Consider the following 23,465-nt stretch of genomic DNA (forward strand, 5'->3'; position numbering starts at 1 on the left):
CTTCTTTAGTAGAGGAGGAATGACTGTTATCGAGTTTTGAGAACCCAACGTTTCGGACTACTTAAGTGAGTCCATCATCAGGGGATGCGTCAATAGATATTTTCAGATCTTAATGATGTATCCAAGAGCTAGAATTTATTCTTCTTCTTGTGTTTCTTTATTATATCTTCTTTTTCAAATAAATATCAAGAGCAAAATAATAAAGACAATGGACACAAAAATTAGGCTCGAAGCCAGGGCAAAACCCTCCAAAGGAAAACCCATAAAACCCTTCTCTTCTTATAGAATCTTCAAATGAGGCAACAAAGACACAAACCCTAGACCAAGTCCTTCTCCAAGTACCAAGTCGACCCCTTCAAGAGAACCAACTTCTAGTTGCAACTTCGACCACAACTTCTGCCCTGCAATTTCGTCCTACAACTTCGTCCTGTAATTTCGGCCATGTTGCTACTGCAGAAACCCTAATCCAGCTTCCTTAAGAGGCCTTCCTTTGAGCACAACAGATCCTCCCAAGGTCAACAAGGGCAAAGATAGAGTATTCTCCCTTCAACAACTTGATATTGCAACTCACTCTTCTATAATTTGGACCTACAGTTTTGGCCTCCTTTGTAGCTGTAGAAATCCTAGAACTTCGCACGTGTGAGATAGAAAGAGCCCAAAAACAAGTTTATCCTTGACTTCTTGCATTCTAGACCTTCGCTCCTCCTTCCTTGCTTCATCTTGCCTTAGATTGAACCTTTTCTTGGAAGATCGAACTTGTTGGTGAGTGAGTGCAAATGAGGTCGAATCTACTTCTTTATATAGCCTTTCCAAGGGGTTGAATTCACTCCTTTAGGCTGACTTGAAGCTTCCAGGGCCGACTTGTACTTTGGAGGTTTCCAGGACTTTAGACTCAATAAATTCTTTAACAAGATATATTTTTCTCGAGAGGGTATTATAAGCATGATGTTGACTCTCTTGACTCATGACAATAAATCCTATGACCTAACAAACTCTAGAAACATGAAGAACATGCTTTTACCTAGAAGACCATCAATAAAGAGAATGAAACCTATGCTTTAAAATGATAACTTTTTTTTCTTCTTTTGTTTGTTACATAGGATACATATTGTGAAATGAGTACAACAACAATTATGAAGACCGAAACTAGTTACATTTCCAACACTCCCTCTTAACTAGGGAGGTATTCATAATTGTACAACCAATACAACATCATTCTCAAACTGAAGAGTTCTCATAAGAAGAGTTGGATTGAGAAGCCAATTGTAAGCATCATCATTATAAACAAGGTATTCATAATTGTACAACCAATACAACATCATTCTCAAACTAAAGAGTTCTCATAAGAAGAGTTGGATTGAGAAGCCAATTGTAAGCATCATCATTATAAACAACACTGTCTTTGAAGCCTAACTAGACAAGCTCAACTTTATTCGAGAGCATTATGCTGGGAGGCTTTAAAAGTGATACCACACTACTTCTACAAGGCACATACCCCATCCGGATGTTTACAAGGTATGTCCTTTTAGGGCTTTTCTTATCTTGGACTTCCAAACCTGAATCCTCAAAGAATATCGGTCCTCTTCGACCACTCTTATCTTGGATACTTGTCCCATCCTTAAAGAGTGACAATACCTTTTCTTTCTTGGATGCTTTATCCTCAAGGAAACCACATATGCTTATCCAATCCTCCACCATTCTTTCTTCAAGGCCTTCACTTAGGCTTATGGCTGTTAGTCCTGGTCAAGTACCTACCACATGAAGAAGAGAATGCACATGTGATGTCCAATATCGCTCCCTCTCAACCAGAGAGGATATCCCTATTCTCCTTTTGATTAGAGAATAGATCCCTGCTCCTATTCAAGGAGACTCCTTTGCTCCCTCTTAGAACTAGAGGAGATTCTAGACTTCCTTTCAATTTTGGAAGTCAACACCACAAGCCTTGAGGCTTGTCTTTATAAGAGGATCAACTACTTGTTCTTCATAGCTACATGGCTCCCTCTTTTCTTTGCATCTCTTGTATCGAGCTTGCTCCCTTCCAAGGTATCATGGAACCATCTTCACTCTTCAATCTTGTGACATGATCCGGGTCATTTCTCTTGCTCATCACTTTCATCTTGCTAATAGAAATGAAGGCATTATATTGAGCCTATCCTCATGAAAGTGATCTCCTTGTTGACCTTCAAGTTATCTTCTCGCACTGCTGCCTTTCAATCCCAATATGAATATATCTTGACTTTCTAATTGCCAGGTATCCTCTATTGAGCTTGCCTCAACATTCTTCATATATTCCAACAATATCTTTTCCAGATAGAAAAATATGTTAACCAGATAACCGACAGTAATTAAAAATTAGACTTACCTCATCATGATGACCTTCTCGTCCAAGCATCAACATCCTCATGGTCCATCTCCACTTGAATCTTCCTTCATGCATCAAAGTGCCCAAGGATCAAACTTGATTACCAAGATAGAACTTTTCTTTCGAAGATTATACTAGATGTTAAACATTATTCTACATAATCTAGAGAAATTCTTAATTCTTTATTTATCCTTGAGTAAGTCAAATTCTTCCCTTTTAAACATCACATAATCATATAGAGCATTTTACAAGATTTAGCACATATGAATCTTATCCAAGAGTTACTTTCAATATGCCTTTGTATGCTTCATATTCCATCATCCAACTATATGTCTCATAATGAGCCTTCATTTTGACCCATTGCATTCCTTCATCCCTTTAAGAGTATTTTTTCCATACTATATGGAATGTATACTAGCTTTGTCATAATGCTTCTTCCAAGAATCTTCCCAAAATGATGGTTCTTATAGGATCATGATGATCCACCTTAGCAAGATGACTGCCTCTAACATAATGTTAGATAATGCCAGGATGAATAATAATATGCAAAATGGTCTATCTTTAAAGACTAGATGATTTCTACAAAGCAACTCACTTAAGTAGACTCTAAATATGCTACTATCACATGCTTTTCTCTATGATGCCATACAAAATCAAGAAAGACCAATCTTCATAAAGAAACTGACAGGCAGGGTGCCTTCTTCAATAATAAAGATCTTTCACATCTTCTTTCTTCGACTTCTTCTCAGGGTCTCCCATTTCTTCAGCTACGTGAGCTTCACTTCTTTCCTTTCTTTTGTTGTTCTGTTGGTTTGGACAGTCCCTCTTAAAGTGTCCATACTCATTGCATTTAAAGCATTGAACTTTGGACAAAAGTTAGGCTCCAACCCAGGGCAAAAACCCTCCAAGGGGAAAACCTAGAAAACTCTTCTCTTCTTATAGAATCTTCAAATGAGACAACAAAGGCCCAAACCCTAGACCAAGCCCTTCTCCAAGTACCTAGTCGGCCCCTTCAAGAGAACCAACTTCTAGCTGCAACTTCAACCACAGCTTCTGCCCTGCAATTTCGGCCGTGTTGTTGTTGCAGAAACCCTAATTCAACGTCCTTAAGAGACCTTTCTTTTGAGCACAACAGATCCTCTCAAGGTCAACAAGGTCAAAGATAGAGTATTCTCTCTTTTAGCAACTTTATATTGCAACCCACTCTTCCGTAATCCGGACCTGCAGTTTCGGCCTCCTTTGTAGCTGCAAAAACCTAGAACTTCGCATGTGTGAGAGAGATAGAGCCCAAAAACAAGTTTATCCTTGAATTCTTGCCTTCTAGACCTTTGCTCCTCCTTCTTTGCTTCTTCTTGCCTTAGATCAAACTATTTCTTGGAAGATCGAACTTGTTGGTGAGTGAGTGCAAATGAGTTTGAATCTGCTCCTTTATATAGCCTTTCCAAGGGGTCAAATTCCCTCCTTTAGGCCGACTTATACTTTGGAGGTTCCCAGGGCTTTTTAGACTCAAAATAAATTCTTTTACAAGATATATTTTGCTCGGGAGGGTCTTATAAGCATGATATTGACTCTCTTGACTCGTGACAATAAATTCTATGACCTAACAAACCCTAGAAGCATGAAGAACATGCTTTTAACTAGAAGACCATCAGTAAAGAGCATGAAACCCATGCTTTAAAATAATAACTTTTTCTTTTTCTTCTTTTGTTTGTTACATAAGATACATATTGAAATGAGTACAACAACAATTGTGAAGACTGAAACTAGTTACATTTCCAATAGATTCATTCTTAGACAATTTAAAAAAATATTTCCTTTGTTCCATGATATTGTTCTAAGATGGGGTAGTGGAAAGCTAGATTCCTTCAAGCTGTTTGTGATAAAACTCCACTCTCCAGATTCACCTAGTTTTCCTTTCACAGTTCCATATTGATAAACAGTAGTAGATGAAATGAATGCTGCAAATAAAATCCTAAACTAGTGGTCTTAATCTTCTTCTTCAAATGCTATATTTTGAAGCTATCATAGCTAGGCAATCAATTCATTGAGCCACTCTTAAAGTACAAGTCTGCATGTCTGCACTTTGGAGATTAGGCACTATTACTTACCGTCAAATACAAATGCAGCTATCATGCTCACTAAGATGCCCCTATTCTTATGCAGGCATAAGTTGCAGATGTCGCAGATAAGTCTTCTGCAATTGCAAGATGCATGTCCATGGAAACCTGCAGAAAACTGCAGATTTCATGCTGCAAAAGATGAGAGCACCATAGAATTGGTTTGTGCACCCTTCCCTGTGCCCAAGGAAAAAACGAAAAGCCTATGATGCAAAGTTTTATTACAGCTATTATAGCTTTATTGCATTAAAAGTTTGTGGGTCCCCTAGGTTACGCTGCAAGAGTTTGGTTGCATATTAGAAGAAGCAAAAACAAATCAACTTGGGAAATGAACATTACAGTTCAAGAGGAAGCCAAAAGGACATCAGTCATGGATGTAATTGTAACTCTTATGTAATTTTATAACGTTAAATATAAATTATTTTGTGAATTGAAACAAAGGTAGGAAGTAATGTTAAGAGTCGAATATAATGTACTGGTAAATGATCATCTTTTGTATAGTTTCTTCAGGGAACAAAATCTAAGTAAATCCTAGATGCTTGTTGGGTTTTCTGCTGTTATAACCCCATATTATTAACAACTTACCAGTTTATTAAGAACTGGTTGCATAGCACGACATTGTTACTTTTTTGCCAGGTGTTGTGTCCTGTAGGCTGCAGAAGAGGTTCATTTTGTTTTGTTTACGGAGTAGGCAGTAAGGTGATATCTAGTGTTAACAGAAATGTGCAAAGGAAACTGGACAAATATCAGGAAAAGTAAATTGCCCATATTACATTCCTACTTTGATCTGGAACTGAACTGTTCTTTAGATTCAAGAAAGTTGGTTATCTCAGGCTGTCCAGTTGATATCTAAATAATACAAACTAAACTATGCATTGGGAGGTTGACTTTGCATCTGCCCAAGGAATTAAAGGCTAACTTCTCGTAACCTACTTATTATAAAATTCTACAATATTGATGAGCATATATGTCATTTCCTCGCCGCTTAGGATGAATTATACTTAATGATGAAGATGTGGAAAATGTGGTTCAAGTTTACACTGCAAAATCCATTTGACTTGAGAGAAGAGGGCCTCTTGTTGGCTTAAAAATATGATGTGATTTACTTATTCAGTTTTCTAATTTGAGCATCAACTAGTACAATCTTTGAGCTTATTTCTTTGGAATCACATCTTTCATATGTAGCACATGTAACTGCTCCTCCAAGTATGAGGGTTAAAACATTTTGAGGTTGACCACCTCATGGTGTTGAGATCCATAAGAGAGAGAAAGATCGAATGGAATTGCCAGCGAACCCTAAAACCTAGAATAAATGGAGAAAATAACAGAACTGCCCTTGATAAACTTGCCAATAACAGCCAAGATAATGCCAACAACAGCACTAGAGCTGATCCATAGGAGCTTTAGAGAGAAATAAACCCATGCACAAGAGCGTGAAAAATGGCTAGGTAGAAGTGAACACCACAGATATAGGTACCCTTGGGCATAAAACACTTTATAAAACAATGATGCACATAGGCTAAAGAATGATCAAGGAGATAACAAGATGATGATTTGAAAATGACCCTTGAGTGTGTATTTGCATAACTCAAGAGGTAGGGTGCCCTCTCAAAAGGGGTTATGGGCCCAGATCTAAGTCAATTAGGTTGGCCTTACATATAACGTAGTGTTGTAATAAAAGGTTACATTAATAGCTTGAGTTAGTAGCTCGAGTGGTTAGGAGCACGGTTTGTTTTCCCATCCACCCGGGTTCAATTCCAAGGGACATGTTTGGCTTGTTGCGATAGAGTTACCAATTCACTATGGTAAAAAAAAAAAAGAGAAGAAAAAGATTACAATAATGGCAAACCAAGTGCATTAATGACACAATATGAGTTGATTGTAGGTGAATGTGAGAATTACACCATTTTGCAATATCTTCGAATAAGTTGAATAGAGGGCTATGGAGTGTGTTGACCACTACGTGTCGACGACCCAAAGCAGTACACCCCCTTTTTTCACAGAAGGGATAGCGCCTGATCGATGTGTTCGTGCCGTCCAGCTATCATCATCAGCTTGAGGATCATGTTATAATGTAAACCCATTCTGCATGTATATGATGTAAATAATCTTAGTAGATCCATGTCATGTATGTGATTACCTAGGTAAACCTACTTTTTGGTGACGATCTACATTCCGGGAATTCCGGGAGGTTTTTTGTCTCACCGATCCATTCTCAGATGGTCGACAGAGTTTTCCTTCAGTGTTACCCCAAAGCCGGAATGGATTTTGTCACTGGGATCTTAGGCGAGTCCTAGTGTTAAAGATCGAGTATATTAAAAGTGATTTGGGAATAATCCTAACTATTTGGTTAGGTTATTTTATTACAAATTGCTTGGTCTGCTGGATTATATTTGTGTTGCAGAAATGGATACTCTGTGAGGGTCTATTACATATGGGTTTTCCCCTTTGAGATGTAAAAAATATGAAAAGCATGATGTGTGTTTGGAAAAATAATTTATACCCTCATAGGTTAATTAATTAAATTTTCTGGCAAAAAAATTAATTAAAATGCTAAGCTAGTTTAATTAATTCTAGGTCCTAGGTGAATTTAAATTTCCAAAGGCAAAATTCGTCGGTCCTTAAAAATAAATTTTAAGAGATCCAAGGACTAAGTAAATTAATTATTTTGATAAATTTTAAGCCTTTGATCCCTGGGGTTAAGTCAAACTCAAAATTTTGGGGAAATTAATTCAAAAATTTGATTTTTGAATTAATTAAAATGCATTTAATTGAAAAATTCAAATTTCCTCAAGAATTTGAAATTTCGATGGATGAGATTAAAAGAAATTTTGATCCTCATTAACGGTCGAGATTGCATTGACGAGGATCACTCGAACTAGCCGTTGGAGATTTATCTTTAAATAGGAAGTCATTTGTCAGTCAAATGATCCGACCTTTGAGTCGTGTGCTAAGCGAAAAGCTCTCGTGTAATCTTTCTTTTGAAAAATAAAGAAAGACTTTGGGGTAAATCTTCGCCGGTGTTACTCTTCATGGAAATACTGTAAGATGTATCGTTTTTCATGTGTAAATTTTTTTAGCCGTTGATAATAGCTTCTAAAGAGTGATTTGAGTACATGTATCTTGCTCAGTCACTGGGGTTTAAGTGATAATTTAAATTTTGAATGTAATAGCAGGTATCTCTATTTATCTGAATTTTATTATCATTTTCTCGCTCTATTTTGATCGCTGAATTGAGTTTTGCAAAAATGTCTTGATTTTTAGATTCTCGGGTGTTAGGGGAAGTTTTCAGTTGGACTAGCCAACTCCTGATCTGTGTTTTCTGAAGAGCCCAACTTAATTTTATCCGGGGCTTATCATAAGATTTTTTTGGTGATGCATGAAGGGTTTTGAGCTAAGCATTTCCTTTAAAATTTTAAAAAGTTAATTTTTTATGTGCGAAATTGATGAATCTAGTTGTTGAGAGCCTTAGATTATCAGATCTGGGAGCGGAGTTGGACTCGTACTCTTCAGATTTGATAGATCTGTTATTCCTGTGCATAGATCTGTAATTTTTTTGTTTTTTTTTGACTTGGGTTTTTGGGGTTTTATTTATTATTTTTGTATATTTGGGTTCAGGGTGTTTTTTTTTCAGGTGCAGGTTGCAGACCGGAAGGTCAAGTTTGATTTGAAGCCAGATCTAGGCGCTGGAGGGTAAGATTTGGCCTCAAAAACCATTTTTGCAGGAGCACTGTTTTTACAGTCCAAGGGTTTTTTTTTTTTTTTTTGGAAAAAATCTTATAAGGATTTTATTGATAAATCTGAAGTAGAATATACCAACTAAATTAGAAGTTTCTTGGAAGGTTTTTAAGGGTTCAGTGAGTTACTATCTGCTGGAATCGGAATTTCTTTTTCTCTGAAAATTTTTCGATTTTTTTTAGGGTTTTGCTGCCTTGGGTTTATTCCTCTCTCTTGCTGTCTGAAACTTTTCTATCTCTCTGCCATACGCTGTTGTAGCCTCCCTTATCCGCTGCTCCCTCTTCAACCCACGGATCCTTCCTCTCCAGCGGCATCCATTCGCTCTTCGACCTGCAAAATTTGCAAGAAAAACAAAACTCACTGCTTAACCCGTCCATTCCATCACTTGCAAAAAAACGCTGCCAGGTCCTTCGCCCTCGCTCCTCCATATCAGCGTCTTTCATTCGTGTCGGACCTTGTTTCTTGCCCTCTGTGCGTCCTCACATTTCCTTTTCCCTCGTGCTCCTTCCTCCAGATCCGCATCCATTCCACGAATCCAACTTGCAGCCTTTTTCCCTCCGCAGCCATGATCCATACCTTGTCCGTTGCTGTCGAACTCAAACGAAATCCGCTGTCTGTTGAGCTTCATCACTACCCATCGCTCCCTCGGCCTCCTCTCGCAGCATATCATCTCCTCCGCCGCTTGCAAACTCTCCTTCCTCTCGCTGCCCCGTCGGGCTGCTAAGCTGCCGCCTGTCTCACCTGCAAACAAAACTCAAACTTTTTCGATTTTCTTTTTGTTTTGTTTTGTTTGATTTCCATTTGTTTATATTTTTCTCTTAGGTTTTAGGTTAGTGCATTTAGATATACATAGTCCGATTTTATTTGTTCTTTTGGGTTAGATTTTGGTTAATTTCTTTGGTACTTTATTTAAAAATAAAAACTAAAAATTCGATTTCTATTTCTATTTTTTTTTTTTTTTAAATTGTTTCATTTTGACTCTGATTTTTATTAAAATTCAAAAAATTTAAAAGATCTAAAAAATTAAAATTCTAAAACTAGAAAATCATAAAAATAAAAAATCCTAAAATAAAAAAAGGCTTCATTTCCATTTTTATTTTTCATGTGACTTCGAGACCTTCTAAAAACTTAAATCGAAATTAATTTTTCACATTAAAAGATTTAATTTTTTTTATGTGGCCTTTGGCCCATTTAAAAGATTATTAAATCATTTTGATTTATTTTGGTCACATTAAAAAATCCTAATTGATCATTTACCACATTAGTCTCGTTTCATAAGCTTAGCACATTGAAGAAATTTTCCTAAGGACTAATTAAATTTGTTAATCTATAGTTCCTTTTTGGTGTTCTTTTTGTGTCTTAAGAGTAAACTCTAAAGAAAACTTTTCTGGTATAAAGCATTTTAACTGCCCCATAGTCAAACATACTTGAATTTTTGTATCTAATAGGAAAGTGATAAATTTTCCTAGATTTGGGTCACTAAGCATAAATCATTTTAATTCTAGGATTGTGAATTGATTAGCATTTAAATTTCATGGTTTTTTAAAGTATACGGATCTCTAGAAATTTAATTGCTAGAACATTTTGCATCTATTGAAATTGATCGTCATTGCTTGAATTATTTGATGTGTGTTACATGTTAGATCTTTTGCGAATATTTTCAAGTAATTGTTAAACTGCTCTGTCGTGGAATTGTAATAGATTGCGTATTTTTGTTTCCTAAGCTGAGTATATTTTGAGCATCTGTTGACATTGATATTAAAATGCAAAGAAGTTTTTGTTCTCTTTAAAGCTATAATTGTATCAGAAAGATCAAAATAAGCTTGTGGTTTAATTGTAATATTTTCAAGAGTTTATTTTGAAGTCTTTTTCTAGTAAAGCGAACATTTCATTTTGGTAATTGAGGGCTTTTGCGACACAAGTGTTTCTAATCCTTGAGTCTAACTTCATCTTTTTTGTGTATAAGTTAGCTTTGCATAAATAAAATTTACTTCCAAGCATAAGCTTGGTCGATAGAGAAATAGGTATCCATTTATCTTTGCTTGAGAAGCCTGCTTTTAATAGTATTTAAAACGGTGACCTTGCAATCGTCAGAGCCACAACTCTCTGTAGCGCTGGAGGCACCAGGTATGTTAGATTTTCAGGAGAGGTATTGTTAATCACAGCTTAGTGTGCTTCACCTTATCTTCTCTCTGCCAAAATACTATGAAATCAGGCTCAACATAGAAAGGATTGAAGGATTCACATTTAAATAGGCATTTAACTAAAATTAACCAAGATTCTTGCATCTCACATTAGCTTCAAGATCTGCATTTCATATAAGATAGTCATTCATCTAAGCAATAGTTGCTAATCGATTGCTTGGTCTTAAATTCCCTAGCAAGATCATTGACTCCATAAGGCACTGGTATCAATCGTTTAAAATCTAATCAAATCCCATAAGTCTTGCTAAATCTTAATCAAGTACTCGGTTGCTTCATTGTGTCTCCCGAATTGGTTGGTTCCCAACTAGTTCTTCTTCATTCCATTTTTCCGTAGGGTCTACCCCCCTTAGCCTGTTGTAGGGAGACAGCTTAAACAGAGAGATTGGGGATCAGAGTGACAGCCCCGATCTGAGCCGTTGTCATGGTGCCTAGACATTCTATGCGACAACAGAGTGAAATGATGAAGAGTGAGTTTATGGACACCCAATTCAAGATAGGGTTGGCTGTAGCTGGAAATAGGCGCAGATTTATGTGAATACCAAACTCAATAAACATCTATCGTACTCGAATATAAATGAGAGTGGGTTTTTGAATACCCTCCATGATACAAGCGAGAGTGGGCTAATGAATAACCAACTCAATACAAATGAGAGTAGGTTGATGAATATCCAACTTAATACAAGGTTGACCATGGCCAAAAATGAAGATTACACTCTTGCGTTCAACATCCCCCCTTAATCCAAAAAAGGGGCACAAAGAGAAGACATTTCATCACAAGTTACATTTCTCCTTAATGCTTAATAGATTCCAACTTCCAACTAGATAGTTCTAGTATTGTTTCTCAAGTTGGTGAAGATGGCCTATGGTAGAGGCAGAGAAGAAAGATCTAGTGAGACATGCTAGTTGCTTGAAGGTACAAACGGTAGCACAAGCTGTCCCTAAGACTGGAGCAGTCGAATATGGTACATCCAAAATGGACCAACCTCATGACGTGGAAACAAGAGATCCACTATAATGTGTTGAGATCCCATGAGAACAAGTGGTCATAGGTGTGCAAAGGTCATTGTTGAAAATAGGAGCGAGAAAGGTCGTCTTTGACTTTTGCCTTAGTCAAAGAGACCACAACAGTCTTTCTTTAGCATGCATAAGTTTCTAAAAGTTAGGACAAGTTCCTAAAAATCAGGTTGAGTTCATGAAGCAGTTTAATTCATGCGAATAGTTGGAGGCTTAGTTGTTTGTCTCCTAGTGCAAGTTAGAAGTTTCAGTGGTTATTTGTGGCTGGGACGAGTTACATGAGTCAATTAACTAGTCAATCGCTAGGCGGAGTTCCAAAAATAGACTTGCTAGATTTAGCATGAGCGAAAAGCTTATAAAGAGGACGAAGGCACATATTTTGATCATTCTTGTGTGCACGATATTGTGTGAGTGAGAGGCTTGCGAGGAGAGTGCATAAGGAGAAGCCTATACGCAACAAGAGGAGAGAATTTTGTGTGCATATCTGCACTAGGAAATAGGAGACTTCCTGCGCTAGAAGTTAGGGCCTGCAACGCAAGTAAGAGGAGCTAGATCAGGATTGTGTATAGGATGTTCAAGCTTAGTATAAGCAGGGAAAACGTGTGTGTGTTTCTAGTAAAACTGTGTTGCCTTGTAAGAGATCAATTGCTCAATTTCTCTCAATAAAATCTACAGCTAGTAGAGGGTTTTCCCAGTTGGGTTCCCTAGATATTTTTTTTGTGTTATTGTATTGTGTGAATGTGTTTTTTAATTTTGTTCTATTCAGCTGCAAATTGGTAGAGAATTTCTGTGTCTTGGTGTTACAAATTAGTTTTAGAGTTGTTCATACAAGCAATAGCAAATTTCAAGGAAACTCTACATTGTAACAAAGCAAGGAACATAATAAAGACTAGCACGAGTCATAAGTGCAAATATTGTAAGGTGAAGGAAAGATAAGGGATCCACAGCCTATATGTTAATTTGGCAACTCAGTGACAAATTCCACCCATGGGATGAGATTACTCTTTTTGAGAGGACCAATTTTGACATTTGAAGTGCTCACTTTGGATAGAGGAAAGTGTATTTTTGAATTAAAGCCCACATGTGCATATTTGATCAGGTTGACCCTAAAACAAATTGGACACCCTTGGAAGGCTATAAATACAAGTGACCTCAACCTCATTTGGACATGATCATGAGACATTCTTCTATTCTCTTCTTTGGTTTGGCTTGCACAGGTCTGAGGCAAGTTCGCAGAGATTGGTTGGCACAGGTCCGAAATTGCAGGGTTCGAAGCTCGCATCTATGTTTTTAGGGTTTTGGGTCTCAACCGCAGGCATGTCATGGAGAAATTTCAACTGCAGCCGCAAGCATGTCATGGAGAAATTTCGACCAAAGCCTTTCAGCCACATGCATGACACATCTTCCCTACGACTGGAACCTAAAGGTTGAATTTTTCAAGTTGACCAAAGTTTTTGCTCGTTGATCGCAAAGTTCAGTAGTTAACTACAGACAGTGACAATTGACTATAGGTTCTTGAATCATGGTTTTTGGATTATTAGCATGGTTGGGTTCATCTTATGGATATTGTTTAGTTGATTTTGCTGGATAGTTGTATGGATGAAGATATGGATCATTGTACTCTCTTTTGCTGAATCATTCAATGACAATATAATAAGAAGAAGAATTTGAAAGAGTTTTCCCCATAGTGGGTTTTTCCCTGGTCTCCAACCAATCCTGGTGTCTCTATGTGTGAATTCTTTTCTTCTATTGTTCCTTTATGTTCCATTGCATTGATGATGATATTGTTCTTTCTACATAGTTGCATATATTGCTGAATAATGATGTAAATCTGAATAATGATATGATGCTATGGGGTGAATTTAAATATGGAAATAATGAAATGCAATTATCAAAGCAAAGAACAATATAGCCCTAAGAAAAATTAACATGGTATCAAAGCTAGGCTGAAGAAAAGTCATTGAAGATCACCCCTATGAAGACACCCTTGATGGATGCAAGAGAAGATGGAGGATACCTAAAAGAATACTAGGGTTTGAAGGAAACTCTAAGCAATTTGGTTATTAGGGTTTGATGGATATTATGAGGTTAGGGTTTGGGAGAAACCCTAGTTTATGGCAAATATTTGAGTTGTGTAATTTAGAAACCCTAACACGACTGATGTGAATATATACAAGCACTTGTGACAAATTTGATGTAGGCCTTGATGGGATAGTTTTGATTAGGCTTGGTTGTCGATGAAGTTGGTTGAAATATTGAAGGCAACATTGTCATATGGATAATGGATAGTCACGACTCTTGAAGGCTGGTTCAAGAGGGAGATGATCACCTCTCATTGAAGATAAGTACTTTTCGATTTATGGTGCTCCTTTATGTCTTTACTTTTGTTTAGACTTATTGATCTGATTATTGTTTTGATTATTACTTATACTTCCTGCATGTATATTTGAGTATTTGGATGCTTCTAACCTCCTGATGAGTTGTGATAAGTGGATCCTTCTTGAGGATTTGTTGATGGTGCTGAACTCGCCAACATTCAGGGGATCACCTCGGTATGAAGTCCCAACTAGACCTCACACCGTTTGGTGTGGGAGTCCATTCTAGTATGATGGCCTGGTTGCCATTATCTTAAAGATTTGCCTCAACTCTTCCCTGTCAGCATAGGAGAGTGGTCTGCTTTATCTTCGAGAAGTGAGGTTCACATGCTTGGTGATTGCTAGTGTTACTTGTGTCAATGGTTCTTTCACTATAGAGGGAGAGGGTGGGAGTGAGTCACAAGTTGGTTGGGAGGAAACCCCAACTCTGTTAGGAACACACAACACAACAGGACGTGCATAGCTTCCGGAAGAACAATCCACACAGATGTGGCAGTCACAACACACAAGGTAAGATAACATGTACAACACTCAGCGGATGAGTTCGCGTGAGTGCAACAAGTGTTATAGCAAGTTTTCTGTGAAAGCTCTGTCTGATGTCTGGGGAGGTAGCCAACACGGGCAAGACAGCGTTTAAAACATATACAACGCATTTTCATTAACATATATGTATTACAACAAGTGAATGAGTTCAAGTGTTAAACACAGGTTAAAGCAACATGCATTACAAGTGTTCAAGATTAGTCTTACAACAGTTACAATACACATGCGAAAACGTGTTGGCCTGTTAGTAGGCTTCTGAATTAAGAGAAAGTTCCAAGACACATCGTTACACCATACATCACTAACCCCGTGGGCGAGGCATTGGAGCCACTACTTACTCCTCAAAGAAAAGATTACAGACTCTTGAGGCTATGTGGGAGGAGCTGAGGTGAAAAAGTCCTTTGCATGTACAAATGAGGGGGTATTTATAGCCAAGGTTGAAACTGACCCTTGTGGCTGTTCGATTACCCTCATGACTGTTTGACTTTCATGACTCTTCGACTTTACATGACTCTTCATACAACAAGTGGGTCTCTTGGACTTCCATGTTACATTACATTGATTGACAATATGGCCCACAGTAGAGATGTGGATGACATGACTCGACATGACAGTGCTGGTACATTCGTGTTGCTACTGGTGTGCATGTCGAGCTGCAGTGCTGCTGGGTGATGGATGTCCTCATGGTGTGTCACAGCTTCACCTCCGCATGGCAAAGTGCGTGGAGTCCTCGATGGTCGTTGGTTCGCTTGATGTTGCATTTGCATGTTGCTCCTTGCTTGTATGTTGGAAGGCTTGACAGGTTCGTCCATTCGCGAAAAGTGCATGTTCGTCTGTCCGTCCGCGAATGCATCTTGCATGTTTGCTCGTTCGTCCGTCCGTCTGTGAACACATCTTTGCATGATCATCCATTCACGAGCACATCTCTTCGCATGCATCGTTTGTTCGTCCGTTGGCGAACATGTCCTTCTGCATGTGCTCCCTTCGTTCATCCCATCCGTCGTCGTGCCATGTTTGTTTGTGTACCTATATCCGCAGTCACTCATGACGAGACGACATCAAATCCAAAAACCTCCTAGTCTACCATGATGCATGATCATTTTGGATGCAGGTGATTAGGAGAGGTAACAAGGTTGCGAGGCGGGATGGAGGCTCCGGGCACTGCTGATGAAAACTGCGCAAGAGTCACTGGGTGATGAAGATGGGAAATCCAGATCGATAGTGACTGTCTGCGGGGTTTGGCTCAACTGGAGGACAAAACTGCGCAGTTTTTGAGAGGAATAGTTTGGGCTGCGGAAACGCTGGGCAAGCCAAATCTGCGCAATTTCCGGAACGAGTGGGTAGCGGGAGCTTGGCAGCCAAAACTGCGCAATTCTTGAGGGGAACTGGCAGCTAGCTGCTGGAGCTTGGCAGCAAAAACTGCGCAATTCCTGGAGGGAACTGGTAGTTGGCTATTGGGACACTGGCAACAAAAACTGCGCAATTCTTGAGGGGAACTGGCAATCAGTTGTTGGGTCACTAGCAGCAAAAACTGCACAATTCCTGGAGGGAACTGACAGCCACCTGCCGGGAGCTGCTGGCAGGAAAAACTGCGCTGATGCTGGGAGGCTGGCCTGCTGATCACCTCTACGTAGTTTCTGAGCTGAGCGGACTGTTGGGCAGTAGAGGGCTTGCTCATGAAAACTGCGCAATTTTCTTGGTGAGAAGTCGGTCGATTATTGGGAGGTCTGGCTGGAAAAACTATGCAATTTTCTGAGGGAGACAGGGACGGGCATTGGGTGTCTGTCCGGCCTGTCTGTGCAATTTTCCCAGTCAGCAGAGTGGGCAAGGTTTGTAGCCTCTGCGCAATTTTTGAGGGGAGTCAGTCCCGGGGTGGCTACCAGGTCAAACTCTCCGGTTGACCAACATGAAGGTTGATTGATTTGCTTGCGGGTAACGCAGCTTGAAATGGCTTGCTTGGTGCTTCTGCACTGTTCTGGGTGACAGTTGATCGAGTCGATGGCGGGGTGATGGTCTGGCTGTTAGAGGGGAGTCCGGTCGTCAGAACTTCAACAAAATGACTAAGTGTGTGAACAAGTGAAAGATGCATATGTGATCTTGCAAACACACACTTACATGACTTGACGACGAGACGACTCGAACCATCCAGACACACATGCTCAACATGACTGACCGACGATGTGAGCGACAAGCGTGACACTTGTGATTGATCGTTGGTCGACCGTGACGACGCTTGCGCGACAGTGTATGTGACTGTGTGTGAGTGTGATAGATGTTTTCATAGCGAACACACCATGTACACACGAAGCGAAGACTTTGAGCATGACCAGAACATGGTCGCAAGCATGACATTGACCTCAACATGCAAAAGCTCGGGTGAAATGATCAAGCAAGGTGGGTGCAAAGACTCACACAAGCTCACGGAGTGAACCCGAGTGTATGCAATCATCAAGTGAAACTCTCAAGGGAGGCTCCAAAATTGGATGCAGGCCAAAATTTTGGAGGGTGGTTGTAGCCGCTACAATAGGATCATGGCTAGTGCAGGAAGAGAAGAACTAGCGTTGGAAAAGGTAAAGAGGCACTTGGTAAAAAGTTGACAAAATGTTATAGCTGCCTATGTAAAATAAGAAGGTGCACAGGTATTTGAACACTCAAGGTATGCATAGTGCTTTATTTCAATGTTATAGCTGCAATATAGGATGGCAAAGTAAGCCCTAAGGTATGATGGGAATGTCACCTTCACAAATGGCTCATGCATATGAAAGTTTGATTCATGGTACTCATGATGGGATGGTGTACTTGGTAGTGAACAAGTATCTTACCTTTTAAACACGATGAACTTCTTGATTCTATGAAGCTACTTAATATTGATCTTTGATATATTGGTATACTTGATGTTTGGCTAACATCTATCATTTTGGATATCTTGATCCCATAAAGAAGGCTAGCACCTTGGTTCTAATAGATGGTAACTTGATACTATTGATAATGTTTGTGATAAGCATGGTAACCTTATTGATGAAAGTATGACAATAAGATTGATATACGAGATCTTCTTATTATCCTTGGTTAGGTTTTGATAAACTTAGTAATTATGTCATATGGTAAAATCTGGATGACCTGACTTGATGGACTAAAGTTACTATGTAAGTGATAATGTGTTCATGATCTTTGATATATAATGAATCACTTGTCTGCTGCCCTAATCATAAGACTAACTCTTGATAAAAGTTTGATGTCAAGTTCATATATGATAATGAAGTCGCTGATGCTGACATGTTATGAATATGATGGATATATGTTTTAGAACCTGATATAGTTTGACTTTGTGATCTAATAGCTCTGCTGATGCATGATAGCATTATGACAGACAAGTTGATAACTTGAATGATGATGACTGAAGTGGTGGCTCATTAAGAGGGAGAAATTTTTCATAAGATCCCTACACCTATTGTCATTTGCATTAAATATGTCAAAAACAAATTCTCTATTGTTGAAATATGATTTTTAGACATGAATAGACAAATATCTGATATTGTTGGTCTGTAGCAAGTTCTGGTATGAGAAGAGGGGGTTTTCCTTACTTAAAGCCCCAACCGCACAGAAGCAAGCTTAAGAGTGCGGTTGTAGCCTTTCAACTGCACGAAAGAAAGCCTATGGGTGTGGTTATGCCTGTAGGTCACAAATCTGAAGCTTTATGCATAAAATCAGGAATGCACCAGGAGTATGATAGTCCTACATATATGGAGCAAACATCAAAATGTTCTATTAGCAGGGAAGTTTGAATATTTGACTTACTAGAAAGAATGTGAATGTGTTGACTAAACTTGTGTTTGTAGGTGACCGAAATATGCATATCAATATGTCATTATGATTTAACCATTGAAGCTAGTGTATGACAATATTTGATAATAGTTGCAAGGTTTTGACAAGATCTGGCTGATTAGTATAGATGAGCAATGACATGATGCTTGATAGTTCATAAATATGCTTTAGAACATTGACATGATGCTTCATGTGTTTTTGGGTTATGGATTGATTGAACTCACTGCTATCATAATTTCCTATGCAAATGATAGGATGCATCATGGCATCATAGAAGCATTGAAACCGAGAGTTCGTGACATCATTATAGAGAAGCATGAAAGATGGTTGAAATAGAAGTCTATGACAGTCACCTATGGAAATAGCTCTTGGTAACCTCATTAGTAACATAAGTGGTACTTATGGGAAAAGAAAGAAAAGGTCATCTAGTACAAGGCTCATCATACATATGTCAAAAGGAAATATCTGCTGGATAAGGATACTCAAGATCTTGTATTGGAATCTTCGTCGGAAGGTTTACTTATCTAAGCAAGGGTTTCATCAAGAATTCCAACTTGTGGAATTCATGGGATGATGGTATGATGACAAAAGAGATGAAGCAGGTCAAAGTATTGAAGTTCGTTCAATCAAGGAAGCTGCTGAAGGAAGTCTAGATGACATAAAGGAAAATGACGTATGTATACATTCGATATTGTAGAGTCATGTCATATGGTTGTAGGTAACATGGATCAATGCTCTATCTCGAGAGCATGATCAAAAGAAAAGGAACTCCTCCTCTGAAAGGATGCAAGAAGGCATGGATCACACATTCACTAGATGAAATCAACATAATATGTCCTCATATGAAATATGAGGTGGTTGACAACAATTGGAGGAACTCTGACTAGAAGCTATTGGGAAGAAAATGTGTGAAGAAAGAAGGAAAGAGATCGTGGAATGTGCAAACCATGAAGGAGGAAATCAACATCCAAGGACTAAGAGATTTGACTAGGATATCTCCATGAAAGATATGAAGACTCTGATGAAGTCTAAAAAAGAAAGAGATTCTTGACAGTATATATCTTTGGAGATGTGTCAATGCAAGATGCTGATGCAAACTAGAAAATGTCATGATGAAAGACCATCACAAAGGTAATTTTGATTTAATATTCATTCCTTTATTTTTGAATGATATCTGGATGGGCTTGTGCAGGGCTGCCAAGGGAAGATCTATGGATATCTTCCACCCATGATGTCCATGTAGTAGGATGAAAGATCCTTAAGGAAACATGACATGAAGAAGGCAACATGGCATGAAGGAAGGCCAGATAGGAACTGATGGATCACTTTCCGATGAAAGGAATAATGACACAACTAACTCATCGATGAAAGTGATGGATGGTTTGTGCCCTATGAAGAAGTCCCAAAACATGAAGACTCTTGAATAAAGAAAAGAAGTTCATGACATCATGAGGAGTTCTTCAAGCAACTAGTTCTTCCATCATCTCCACCTAAGGAGCTGACGTAGGTCCCTAATTAAGAGGGAGCCTAGAAACAAGTTTCTTAGTTGGTAGGAACTTGGAAGCAAAATTCCTAAGCCAAGAGGGAGATTAGGTACATTCCTTTCAGAGGAATGAGTACATTCCTTCATTGGAATAGGTATGTTTTCCCTAATTAAGAGGGATAGATAGACACATCATTCTTGTCTTCACTTGGGAAGACAGAATGGAGGATTGGGTAAACATCTAGCATGTGATGATCTTTGATGATGAGTTAGGGCATCCAAGATAAGAGTAGTCGTAGAGGACTGATATTCGTTGAGGACTAGGAATCCAAGATAAGAATAGTCCTGGTGGAACACACCTTGAGAACCCGGGTGGGGTATGTTTCGAGAGAGACAATGATGAGGGTGTCTATACATCATTGGTCTCGCCAACATTGAGCTCAGATCTTGTGGAGAGATAGAGTTGTTAGTCAAGGCCTTGTTATGTGATAATGCTAGTTGATATGATGCTATACAGATGGGTTACCAACTCGACTTTTTCGTATGAGAATTCTTCAGATTGAGAATGACCAAGTACCATTATGAATACCTCCCTAGTTAAGAGGGAGTGTTGAAAAGTTAACTAGGTTCGATATTCATATTGACATGTGTAATTGTGAATTTTTGTAATTGATGCAAAGAAGAAAAATAAAATTATTATTGTAATGCTTGTATCATGGGTTTCATGAGCAAGGAATTTTATTTTTTGGTAAGGCTCCCATTTTGAGCCCTTAGGATTGGTCATAAAGTCAAATTGAGTCAATGTCATGTATGAAGGACCCTTCTTGGGCATGTTACATTTTTGTATGAGTCATTAAAAGGATAAGAAGACCCTCCAAGACCAAGCAAAAGCATCTCCTTCAAGTCAGCTACAAAATGAAATAATAAAGATACTCCAAATGACATGTTGGCCCAGGAAACTGTCAAGTCGGCTTATTTACATTGGCAAACCACTATAAATAGGCAGCTCGACCTCATTTCAGAAGCAAGATTTTCGGTCAAGGCAATCTGAGTGAGAAAGGTGCGAAGAAGTTCGATCTAAGGGTCAATAACAACCCTATATCCAAGCGAAGAAAAGTGAAGGAAGAGCGAAGTCTTTGGTGTTTCTTTGGTTCTGTTTTAGGGCTGTTTCTTGTCACACCTGCGAAGAAGAGAGGCATCATCTGCTACAGGAAGGGTTGAGAGTATCACTGTTTGCTGCAAGGAAGGGCCGAGGTTGGTAAGTTCATTCTAGAAGCCAAGTCAAGGAGAAGACATTGCAATCATCAAGCTGAAGTGTAGAAGGAAGTCTCCCCATTCAAGCGAAGTGGTAACAAAGCGCTGCAACTAGGGCTTCTGAATGTTGAAAAGCGTAACTAGGTTCGGTTTGCATAATGACATGTAAATATGATTTTATGCAATGAGATGTAAATAAGAAAAATAAAATTATTTTATTGACTTGTGTCATGGGTTTCATGTACAAGGGATTTTGTTTTTGAGCCAAGACTCCCATTGAGACTCTTTAGGATTTATTTGTCATCTAGTCATAAAATGTGAAAACCATTGTCATGTAATGGAGTCATGTTACATTTTGTAAAAGGTCAATCTTGTCCATGTAAAGTATCCTCCAAGAACTTGTCATCTATCCTCTTCAAGTCAGCCTACAACGATGAAGGAACTCTCTATAAGAAGTCGACCTAACCTCCAACAGTCGTGTCGGCCTAAAGGACATGGTATGAGGTGTATATATAAGCACACTCTGCCTCCATTTGAAGAAAGTAACTCGACAAGCTTTCGGTCAAAGAGAAGTACGAAGAAAGGGTGAAGAAGAAGTGTGAAGAAAGCGCTGCAAAGAGAAGTGCGAAGGAAGGACAGGAAAGGTTTCTTTTGGGTATAATGAAGGAGACTTTCTTCTGGACAATACAAAGAAGTTTCTTCTGGGAAGTATGAAGGAAGGGTTTCTTCTGGAAATGCGAAGATAAGGTTTCTCTGGAAGTGCAAAGATAAGGATTCTTCTAGGCAGTGCGAAGATATGACAATGAAGGAGTTTCTTCTGGGGCAGTGCGAAGAAGAGTTTCTTCTGGGGCAACAAAGGGAAGGATTCTTCTGGGAGGCCGAGATAGAAATCTAGAGACCCAGTTTCTCTAGAGGAGACCATTGAAGACCTAGAGACCGAGATTCTCTAGAGGAAGACAAGAAAAGGCAGTGTGAAGGATAGAGATCGAGTTTCTCTAGAAGGAAGCCGAGGAGAGCAGTTCAGGATCAAGAAGAAAGGCGAAGAAGGGAAGAGGCAAAACATCAAGGTTAGTGACAAGGTTCTTGGGAGGATACTAGAGTTAAGGGTTTGTGCCATGGTCTTGGTACTTATCAATTGAAGATCTAGAAGAAGAATTTTGATCGGGTTTTCCTCTCAAGAGGTGAGAGGTTTTGGCCTTGGCTGAGAAGCCTATATACTGTGTCACTTGTCTTTTATTGTGCATGTTGGTAATTGTCTTGATGAAGAGAACACAATAATAACATAACGATGAAAAGATTATAAGCTAAGAAGTAAAAGTGTATCACAAGCAATTATCAAGCAGAGAAATTGTTAACTTTGAATGCCCTAGATTTCTCAACATGGTATCAGAGCTTAGGTGCTGAAAACAAGAAGGGGCAGTCAAAAGCAAGTAGACACAAGAGAATCGAACTTCAAAGAAAGGCATCAAAGCAAGTCGAAGGTTATCAAAGCAAGAGACCTAGATCTTCATCAAATCGAAACCCTAGAAGCACTTTAGAGATCATCACTTATACATCATCAAAGGAGTGGAAGCTCTTCAAGAAAGAAGGAAGACTAGAACATTCAAAAAAGATCATGAATCCAACTCTCCCTCATCAATCACTCGAGAAGCAAATCCTCTATGAACATCAAGATTAAGGAGGAAGCAAGCAACAATCACTCAAGTAAGTCTATGACTATATCTGATAATATCAAAATGTCTTTTTGCAAGGAAAGCAATAAATTGGTTGGGTCTGTAAATTACCTTGCATGGAAGAAAAGGATAGACCTAAATCTTATTGAAAATGAGGTCATGGATCACATCAAGGGATCGGTAACCCAACCTCCAAAGGAAGATACTCAAGCACATGCTAGATACATGAAGGGAGAGGTGAGAGCCCAAAGGATTCTTATAGAATCCATAAAAGACTCTCTAATCCCATGTGTATCAAAGTTGGAAATTGCAAAAGCTATATATGACAAATTGGTAGAGTTGTTTTCTGTAAGTACTGCGAAAACTTCTGAATAGAAATCCAACTGTAGTGACTGATATTATTTCTTCTGCTTATTAATTCAGAAATAAGTTATTCATAGTGTTTCTACAACAAATATCGAAATAAATTCTACTGCAGCCTTCACAATTAAAAATACTGCGAAAAGTAAATGCAAGGAAAAATACTAGCACAAGTATAATTACAATGACAATTATTTTTGGACAATTGTCCCCGGAAAAACCCAATGTGGGAAAACCGGTGCAGTAGATGAGGGTTTCTTTATTGATCTTCAACAAAATCTCATGCACAGGATACAACCAATAAAAATAGAGGAGGAATTTCTGTGAGAAATTTTACAAACAATGTCCTCACGCTTCACAGTGAAACTCTGACTTTGGAGAGGATCTGTTGCCCTCTTTGCGTCTCACTGCATCAATTGCTACGCAGTCCCAACGTTTTCCTTTGCGTTGTCCCTCCTTTGCTCTGCGTCTTCTCTCTGCTCCTGCACTCCCAATTAATGTTGATTCCCTCTCTCTC

At 38.7% G+C, this 23,465-nt stretch overlaps 1 protein-coding gene across 2 annotated transcripts in view; it reads left to right on the forward strand.

The window, feature by feature from the left end:
- Positions 1 to 23,465, forward strand: part of LOC149223347 (Ribosomal L18p/L5e family protein) — an 82,328-nt gene that overhangs the window by 20,064 nt on the left and 38,799 nt on the right. Inside the window, exon 2 of one of the 2 annotated variants that reach the window (XM_089385814.1) lies at positions 4,526 to 4,640. The exons of the other annotated variant lie outside the window; for it this stretch is intronic. The gene's annotated coding sequence lies outside the window, so the exon portion shown is untranslated. The remainder of the gene's footprint in view (positions 1 to 4,525; positions 4,641 to 23,465) is intronic. 2 annotated transcript variants of the gene reach the window in all.

This window comes from Pinus tabuliformis, chromosome Q, assembly GCF_031772625.1.
Source record: "Pinus tabuliformis cultivar Carrire ecotype Pingquan chromosome Q, CPIR1, whole genome shotgun sequence".
Classification (NCBI taxonomy): domain Eukaryota; kingdom Viridiplantae; phylum Streptophyta; class Pinopsida; order Pinales; family Pinaceae; genus Pinus; species Pinus tabuliformis.